Here is a 9,708-nt window from a genome sequence, read left to right as displayed (position 1 = left end):
GAGAAAGGAGGAAGCAGTACTCACTTCTCCTAGAAGAAAACCTGATGTCCACTCCTGGCATATGTGTGGGTCAAGTTTAGAAAGCAGAGCAATCAGGTGTTGAATAATGTGGAAGGATTTGACAGAAACAGGTATTGAGCAGCAGCGTAGCTAATGCCAGCCCATTCATATGCTGAACACTGGATACTGTAGAAATCTGGGACAGCTGCTTTCTACTTGAAGAGGAAAGGGAAGATTCTGAATTATTAATATGGATGGGTTGAGACTGGATATTCTATGCAACTGTGAGTTAATCCCATTAAAGGAAATGTCTAGGAAACCATGATGAAACATCACAAGTACAAAAATAGCAGGCAGTCACAAACCCCTGGTGCTGGGAGAGCTCGGGTGCACTGCACAAGCTTACCCTGTCCTCTGACCCCGCCAAAACCAGCTGGTGGAGACAGCTCATCCTCAGGTCCCCATCTGCAGAGGCCATGCCCTTTCCTTCTGCCTGCAGGGCTTACCAAGCAGAAGGAAAATGTACTAAGAGCTAGGAATTTGAAGAGGGGAAAAAAGCGTGTTCAAAGCAATTGCTCAGCAACTGGCATTTCTGCTTTCTCCAGTGGCTTCTCAATCCTAGGAGCTTGGCTGGGCCATCTGTGGAGTGTGGGGTGCACATATCCAGTTCAGCTTTATTTTGTGGCCAGAGGCTGCTTAGCAGTGCTTTTTTTTTATCTGGCAGGGCTTTTAAAGCACAGAGCTTTCTTTACTGTGCTATTGCTCTAATTATCTAGAAAATACCATCCAATCTCCTGTAAATAATGTGACAACCAGTTTTCATAATTGCTAGCATCTCTACCTCTCCATCAAAATGTATCTAAACCTAGCCCTTCTGAAGGGTTCAGTCTTTGGTCTCAAATGTCTGTTCCAAACCAAGACAAATCCTTTGGGCTAGGCCAGGGCTTATCCTTCTACTACTTCTGAATCTCTCTCAAAAAATAGTCCCACCCATCAGCCTCTTGACCAAGATCAGGCTTCCTGCCTTGAGCCCCTCAAATCTCCTCCCTAACCTGTTCGTGTGCTTGAAGAGTGCAGAATGTTCCCATCAGAAGTGAAATATCTGGGTTGGTTCAAAGAAACATAACAGAGGGGGAAAGGGCAGAAACAAGAAAGCACTTGAGCAAAAAGAGAGAGAAAAGCAACACGAGTGCCTTTCCAGGTGGTGGAGGAAAACACAGAAGTGAAATGTAGTGTGACTTGGTGACTAATGAAGGACAAGGAGGAGCTGTAAATATAGCAGAGCTGTAGGCACTGTAAGTGCTGCCTGGTCCTCATAACCAGACCAACTACTTGCTCTCTCCTCTCTGAACAAGTGGATGCCTTAGTTTTTAAAATGTTACATGTAGAGAATATGTAGACTTGGAGAACAGACTCCCCCACCACCCAAAAAGTCAGGGCCCCTGAGTAGCTGTTCAACTTGACTTGGTCTCAGGAAGCCTGAACATCGTGCCATTGAGTAGTTAATGGTGTTCAAGCATCACCTTATTTTTTATGTCCTGGCTCTTAGCAAGGAGCAAGAACAGTGCACTAGCAAAATACAACATGATCATTTCCCCAGCTCCATTCTTGCTCCCCATACACATTGCATAAAAAAAATTTTGCATTTGAAAAAGGACCTGTGTGAAACGGAGGGGAGGGCAGGGACACCCCAGCCCACTGTCTGCTCTCTCCACGCAGCTCCCCACTATCTGTTTTGCTTTAGTGCCCACACAGTAGGTGGGTTAATATATGCTCGATTATTTCACATGCTGTTCTCTGTAAGTTACCCTGATGCAGCACATGACCAAAAGCAATTCTGCAAAAGCATTGAGGTCTTGCTCTTGTTTTGCAGCACCCAACTTGCAGTCTGGGGAGAGCACACCTTGCATACAGATTTGTAAGTTTGTCAGGCCATGCAGCTCAGATGACCTCCAAGGTGTGAAGAAGAGGCTAAAGTCAGTCTGCAGATGCTGCTGTGATTGTTGATTTTCGGCATTATTGCCCTGGAAGCAACGAAGGATGGGGTCCTGGCATACCTGTCACTGAGCAGACACACATGGGGAGAGTTTACTCTGCCACTAGCGGAGATATCAGTATCCTGAGCAGGCAGGGGAGGACAGCAAGAGTGGCTCGTCGCAGACAGGCTTTCCAGTGGTAGGAAGAACTTGGTTAGAAAAAGATTTTTTTCATGAAAGCTGTAACAAAAGATGGAGATAAAGTCTGGAGGTGATGAGACAGTGAGAGAGTTGCATTTGGTAATGATAAAAATGGTGCTTGGTGACGAAATGCATTTTTTTTTGTGTATGTGTGTAAATTTGGCTGTAATTCAACAGAGGAGTTCATTTGGTTTTGTTTCTAGGTAAGAAGACATATGAATCCCTGTCAGCAGCAATGATGAGCCCAGTTGCTCGGCAGTTGAGAAGACAGAATATTTTGTGGCCTCTACCCTGCCCTCTTGTCACCCTCCAGCCCTTCCACCACCCTCTTGCAGAGAGGAGGGTGTTTGCTTGGAGAGGCTGAGAGCCTGAGACACCCAAATTCAGTGCACCTTCTCTTTGACTAGGCTTTCTTCCCTCTGTGTTTTTTTTTTTTTCCCATACAGCTAGAACAGACAGGAGCTCATGTGTTTCTGTAGCCTGTTTGTCTGTTTTCTGTGATTTTCAGCTCGAAAAGCACTGTCTCAATCCCAGGTAATAAGCAGGAGTTGCCTATCTTTTGGGGAAGAATTTTACCACACATTTTATTTTAAAATAGCATGTTGCTCTGGTGCTACTGTGTGATGTAGAGCCTCAGAGCCAAAAGTGCACATAAACAAATGTATGTAAGGAGTGGCTGCGGGTGACACGGCAGGAATGGGCAATTTTTCATAGGCAAAAGACAGGCATTCCCTCCTCAACATGCAATTTGCTGCAGCGCAGAGGGCCAGCACAAAACTTACATATCATGTCAGCCCCACTTTAAAGGTCATTTATTGTAGAAAATGTCCTTGTACTAGTTCTCTGAACAGGGATGAATATTAGTCTCTGTGCAGAGCATTGCTCACTCTAGGAGGCCCAGCTTAGAAAAATTAAACATTGGGTTTTTTTATGAGCCACCTCAGTGCAAATCTTTTCACTCCCTTCATAAAAATTATTTGTATAGTTTTATTTTAAGTAAGAGAAATTTCACTCTGTTGTTCTCCTACCTTGTACCCCAGCACTTTTTCCTTAGAGTTTGCCAACATTAAAAAAAAGTATAAAGCCTTTGAAAGCATCACCAGGACTTTCTCCTCAGACAGCCATCTTCTCTTTAATGGCTGAAGAGCACAGGACATAGAAGATTTTGCTCCAATATAATCTGGTTTCTGATTGCAGCCTTAAGAAAATTGTTCTACTTCTGAAATATGGCAAAAACTCCTGCTAAGTGCATCTTGTTTTTGTGGACACTATTTATCCATCCATCGATCCATCCACGCATGCATCCATGCATCCATCCCTCCCTCCATCTCCCTCCCACCATTAGCAAATTTGCAGATGATACCAAGTTGAGGGGGAGTATTGATCTGCTGGAAGGCAGGAGGGCTCTGCAGAGGGACCTGGACAGGCTGGGAGTTGGGCTGATTCCAACAGGATGAGGTTCAACAAGGCCAAGTGCCGGGTCCTGCACTTTTGTCACAACAACCCTGCAGCGCTACAGGCTGGGCACAGAGTGGCTGGAGAGCAGCCAGGCAGAAATGGAGCAGGGAGTCTGGATTGACAGGAAGCTGAACATGAGCCAGCAGTGTGCCCAGGGGACCAAGAAGGCCAATGGCATCCTGGCCTGTATCAGGAACAGTGTGGCCAGCAGGACTAGCAAGTGATTCTTCCCCTGAACTCAGCACTGGTGATGCCGCACTTGGAGCACTGTGTCCAGTTCTGGGCCCCTCAGTTCAGGAAGGACATTGAGATGCTGGAGCAGGTCCAGAGAAGAGCAACAAGGCTGTTGAAGGGACTTGAACACAAGTCCTATGAGGAGAGGCTGAGGAAGCTAGGGTTGTTCAGCCTGGAGAAGAGGAGGCTCAGGGGAGACCTCATCACTCTCTACAACTCCCTGAAAGGAGGTTGTACCCAGGTGGAGGTTGGTCTCTTCTCCCAGGCAACCAGCAGTAGGACAAGAGGGCATAGTTTTAAGATGTGCCAGGGGAGGTTTAGGTTGAATATTAGGAAAACATTTTTTACAAAGAGAGTAATCAGACATTGGAATGGGCTGTCCAGGGAAGCAGTGGATTCACCGTCCCTGGAGGTTTTTAAGATGAGACTGGATGCGGCACTTAGTGCCATGGTCTAGTAACCATGGCAGTGTTGGATCAAGGGTTGGTTGATGATCTCGGAGGTTTTTTCCGACCTGGTCGATTCTGTGATCTCCCTCCCTCCCTCCCTCCTTCCCTCAACTGTAATTCTCCTCACTCTGCTAGCAGTGAGTGCTTCTTCAGGCTTACCCTTCAGAAGCCTTTTTAGTTTTTTGGGAGGGGGAGAAAACCATGAGGGTAAGAAGAGCACTGCTGGGGACCAGCCTTTGTGTCAGCAAGTATTAATTAAAATAGGGTAGATGATCATCTTGTCTCATGCAAAACCAAAACCTCTTCCCTCAGTTCCCTTTAGTTTTCCAAGACTAAAGGGATGCTAAAACATCAAACCTTCAAAGGAGTTCTCCCCATGAATGTCCATGAATCCTGGACACCTAATTCCTAACACCTATAATTCTCTGCTTGCATTGTTCACTCTTGTCTACATGCAGCTGTTAACCTGAGCTTTGCAGGAGTGGGGAAAGCATGGAGATTGCATTATGCAAACAGCCTCAGCTCGCTCGCAGCCTCAGGCATCACCATCTGTGTCTGATAGGCAAGAGGACACCAGACACCACTGGAGCTGTTTCTCACCTTTTGAGAAAAGGGACACAGGGTCTTTAATTAGGAAAAAAAGTAACCAGAAGCCACTTGGGCTACAACTCACATGGGACCTTTGCAGAAAGAAAACAAATGTATTTGCTGATGAATTATTCTGAGAGAGGAAACAAACAAAAGGATTCCTGGATAGTTATTTTCCAGAAATTAGGTCAGACCTAATTAGTTGCATAATTAATCACCTGATTACCCAGCTAGTTAACTCTTAGTGATCTTTTTTGGCTCATGAATCAAATGCATGCATGCATTGTTTACAGGAGAGGTGCCACGGTGCTTTACAAACTGCAACTCCAACGTCCTGAGTTCTGGGGCAGCTTAGCCCTGGTGTTGCTGCCCCCTAATGCCGTGTGATACATGCAGATTTACCTACAGCAACAAGGAGAGATGCCAAATTGCAATTACATATGTTGTGATTTGGCTGACCTTCAACTGCTCTTTGAGGTCTTTGGGTGATGACAAGGCTGTTGTGAATGCAGGTCACCTGTTTCCTCCCTGATTTCTTATGACTTCACAGGTGGCCCTCCTCACGGAGGAAAGCAGATCCCTTAAAACAGGACTAGCACCTATAGTCAGGGCAGTCAAACTGGGAGGTCTCTTTTGAGGGACTGAGAATGATGGCACTTGTCTACACAGGTGCACAAGGGACATTGGAACCGAGACCAAAGGCACCATCAAGCCTGTGCCTCCGTTAATGGTGTATTGTAGGACAGACGCTGAAGCTGAGAAATAGTAAGGATGGTGTTAAATGTGTGGAAAAATATTCTGAGTGTTTTTATGAGGTAAACAACACCTCCAAGTGAAAAAATAGAATACTGATGCCTTGAAAGCTTTTTCAGTGACTAATGAGTGCTTCAGTTGTGACTTCGGTGTAAAAAGATGCCACCATCCATGAAAGGAAGGGAAACTGATACTAAAAGTGGTGATTGTGGACGGCAATGGCTGTTGAAGGAAGGAAGGAAGAACAAATAGTCTAGGAGAAAGGTAATGATGGGTAGCAGGAGAAACTGAAGTTGCTTGAAACCCCCCCCAAATCTTAGTTAATTTAACATGGTTGAAAACACTCTGCTGTGCCTATGCCTCTCCTAGAAAAAAAGGCTAATTCAACTCAATTTTTCGCCTAGTCCAGGCAACTTGGCTCTGCTGAGAAACAGTATTTCAGCACAGGTACAGCATTGAGGAAAACCTCTGTTTCTGGTGCCCTTGTTAAACTTGGTATTTGCGCAGCCTACTGCCACATAGACTTATGCAGAGACCCCAAGGCAGAGTGAATCCTGTATTAGTGCAGACTGTAGTGCAGAAATGAAAAAAAAGAGAATGGCTTTGGGCTTTTCCTCGACATGGTTCTGACAGTCCTTGGAGCATGTTGGGATCCTTTAAAAACTGCTCTAATCTGGCTGTGCTTTTCTAGCTTTTTATGGGCCCACTTTATTGAGACTGATTCTTCCCTCCTCCTTCTCTAGTTTCTCCTGCTGTACTTTGGGATGCCTTATGCCACCATGACAAGGCTAAAATGGAGATGACAATGTGGGAAAGGAAAACTGTATATATGCTATGTAAAAATAAGATTCCCCCACTCCCCCCAACAAAATCCAGGGAATGTGTAGAGTCAGGGAGAGGGATCTATTTTCATCATCCTGATTTATGGAAGTCAGCTGGCTCAAACAGTGACTATTTCAAAGCAGAATGTCTTAAGCTTGGGAAAGGGCCAGTTATCCTCGCCACAGTCACTCAAACAAATAACCAAAAATGGGAGAGGGAAACCGGAAGGCAGCATAAGAATACATGTGCACGCTGGTACAGAGAGCTATGAGCAGGCTTCTGACCTTCCAACTGCTGATTTCTGAAGAAATATTTCTAAGGGGTGTGGATTCTGTTCCTACATGATTGCAGGTAAAACAGAACACACTTCTAAGCACAGACAGCATAAACCATCATTTTGAAAAGGACCAAGATGGGGTGAAGTTGAGGCAACGAGGAGTGAAGAGTACAGATGTTCAAGAGATACATGTCTATCTTTTCTATCAAGAAAAGAAGAAACTGGGATTATCTAAAGCTAATCAGGCATTTGTAGCTCGCAAGCAATACAAATAATTGCAATGCAAAGGTGACTGGTGATGGTCCAGTGTGGTGCCTGGATGGTCCCTAAAGGAGCTGTTATCCTTTTTTTCAGAGACAGTGTATACATGCTGTTTTTTATAATCTTTTGCTTTTTTCCTAGCACAATTCTTCAACAATGAAATAAAATATCCTGACTTGAACTTCCTTTAAAGTTTATCTCTCCATCGGATTTTCCCATGCAAATTTCTATTAGTTCCTGGGAACAATACTGCAGCCAAAATATCCCCTTTAATGCAAAATTTTAGCACTGGATATTTAGATAACTCAACAGAAATGTCCATATTACTAAATCTTGCCCTGCAATCTTCAACCTACTCATAAATACAGTGTGTCCCCATCTGTGCTCTGCTCTCATTGTGAAATTTGCTAATTTTCCCTGTTCTTTTATTGATGGGGATACAACTTGATACAAATGTCCAGACTGGGATAACAAAGACCCAGGTAACACATGGCGAAGTCTATATAAGACAGAAAAAAGAAAATACAATATTTTAGTTACAACAAGGTTAAGTGAAGCATACATCTGATGAGTTGGGCCTGGAAACATATTTTTGTCTCACACAGCATCATTTCTCTTGGAAAACCAGAGCTTTATGAAAGATTTTCAATGGACTTGGGAAAGTGGGGGGCAAAGGGCTCCTCTGCAGCTTCTTAATGCTTGAAATCCATTCCTGAGTACTTTCATCCCTAATTAAAGGTCACCCACTGGTTCGAGAACAACTGTTAATGAAGAGTTTAATTATCCAGATGACAGCTATAAAATCCTACTCCTGTGCTTGAATATTTTAAAGCAACAAGGCCCACATTTTCAAATATGTGCTTGTAACCAAGTACTTAGACAAAAACTCTCACTGAAGAAGAGTGTGTATGAGCCATTCACATTTGCATACACAATGGGAGATTGCATATGCCCACATTAAAGATGCAAATCTGTGAGGAGGTTTGTATGTGCTTACTTGACCGTTTGAACCAGACCCACCTTTCTTTTCTGTTCTTTCATTCAGGGAGGGGGAGGAATGTTTAAATTATTCCTTGAGGATAAATCATTTCACATTATTAACTCTTCTTAACAACAAAGCTGCATAAATTAAATGTAAGATTATCTGCTGTGTTCTCGGTGGAATGATTAGGAGGGAATCTACAGGAAAGAAATGTGGTCAAATGATTTGAAGACTTGCTAAATGGGATGCAAATCTCATCTTGCATTCTTAACAAGCTCAAATGTAGACCTGCCTTCTAATGAGCAAACTCTGCTTGGCATATCTGTGCAACCCCCAGAGCAAAGTTATAAAGAAAATGGATCATGGTTCATTTTCTCTACTGAGTCAGGTTTTTGCTTTTATTGACGCCTTTGACCAGCTGCTTCTATTACCTTTACCCATGGTGACAATTTCTGTGATGCTGCCCTTAGTCTGCCAAGCTGAAATGGTTCCATTTCTCATTTCCCATCACAAGATGAGTGTTTCTCAGGGAGGTCAGGTTTGGGTTCCCCACAAGGTACATGCCTGAAAGAATGATGCTTCTATCAAACAGATGAAGAAGTTGCTTATCATGTTCTCACTGCCAGCACAGTCTCTTTTATCACTGGTGGTGGCACCATAAGGGCAAAGAGAGTCATAATTCTTTAACTGGGCATTTTTGGGGTCTTGGTGAAGTCTAAAATGCAATGGATGGCCACATAAGGGCAGTGAAGAAAACCAGAAGGTATTACAATATTGTCTACTGCCAAGTGGTCTTTGGAGCAAGCTAGCAATGGGCTCCAAAACAAAACAATTCCAAGGTTTTTTCTGTGAGTTGGAGTTAGGCTTTGACTCAGTTTTCTTGTTACCTGTGGCCTCTCTCTCCTACATGTGTGCACACACAGACACATCCTTATTTGTTGGAGCAGAATACTCCACAAAATAGAGTTTCAAGCCCTGGGTGTAAAAAGGAGGGGAAAAAAATTAGAATGTATCACATAACAAGAACCATCTATATATATTGAAAAGGAGGAAAATACCTTTCTGAGCTCTATCAATGGATAATATCTTATTTCATAAGAAATATGAATTAATAGAAGAGATTTGTTAAAAAAAACCAAAACAGGTCAGTCTTAGTATGTTATTTGTTGAAGAGGTTTCAAACATACCTTTCTGTGCTTTGTTAACTCTCCAGGACTCTACAGGAGGATTTTCTGTGCAGAGTCTCTCACCAGTTGAGCTTCATCTGTAGGTCACAGTGACCTGATTGTGGAGGCTGTGCCGCAAAAATGGAGCTCTCCAGATAAGCAGTAACATTTATTGCATACTTTGTCAGCGTATCTCTGACCATACACTTGTTCTCAAGGCACTTTGTTGTGATATCGGTTTTATTAAAATGGATTTCAAAAAGGGAAATGTAAAAGTTTAAAGATTACAACATAAACATGTTGTTCAGTGCTGAGAAAATCCACACCAGACACCAGCAGGCTTTTTGTACATTACAAATGTATCTTGCATTTTTTTTCTTATACTACTTTCTTCAAACAAAAAACACCGTTTAAAAAATTGCTCGAAGCAGACCAATGTCCCATACAGGGACATTGACACAGGTCACACAATGTGTCTCAAAATCTGGAAAATTAAGAATATTAAAATCCAAAGAAAAGTTAAAGCCAAGGGGTTCGAAGG

Source organism: Pseudopipra pipra, chromosome 3 (genome assembly GCF_036250125.1).
Source record: "Pseudopipra pipra isolate bDixPip1 chromosome 3, bDixPip1.hap1, whole genome shotgun sequence".
NCBI classification, from domain to species: Eukaryota; Metazoa; Chordata; class Aves; order Passeriformes; family Pipridae; genus Pseudopipra; species Pseudopipra pipra.
The sequence above is the reverse complement of the archived record's forward strand: the minus strand, read 5'-3'. Positions refer to the sequence as shown.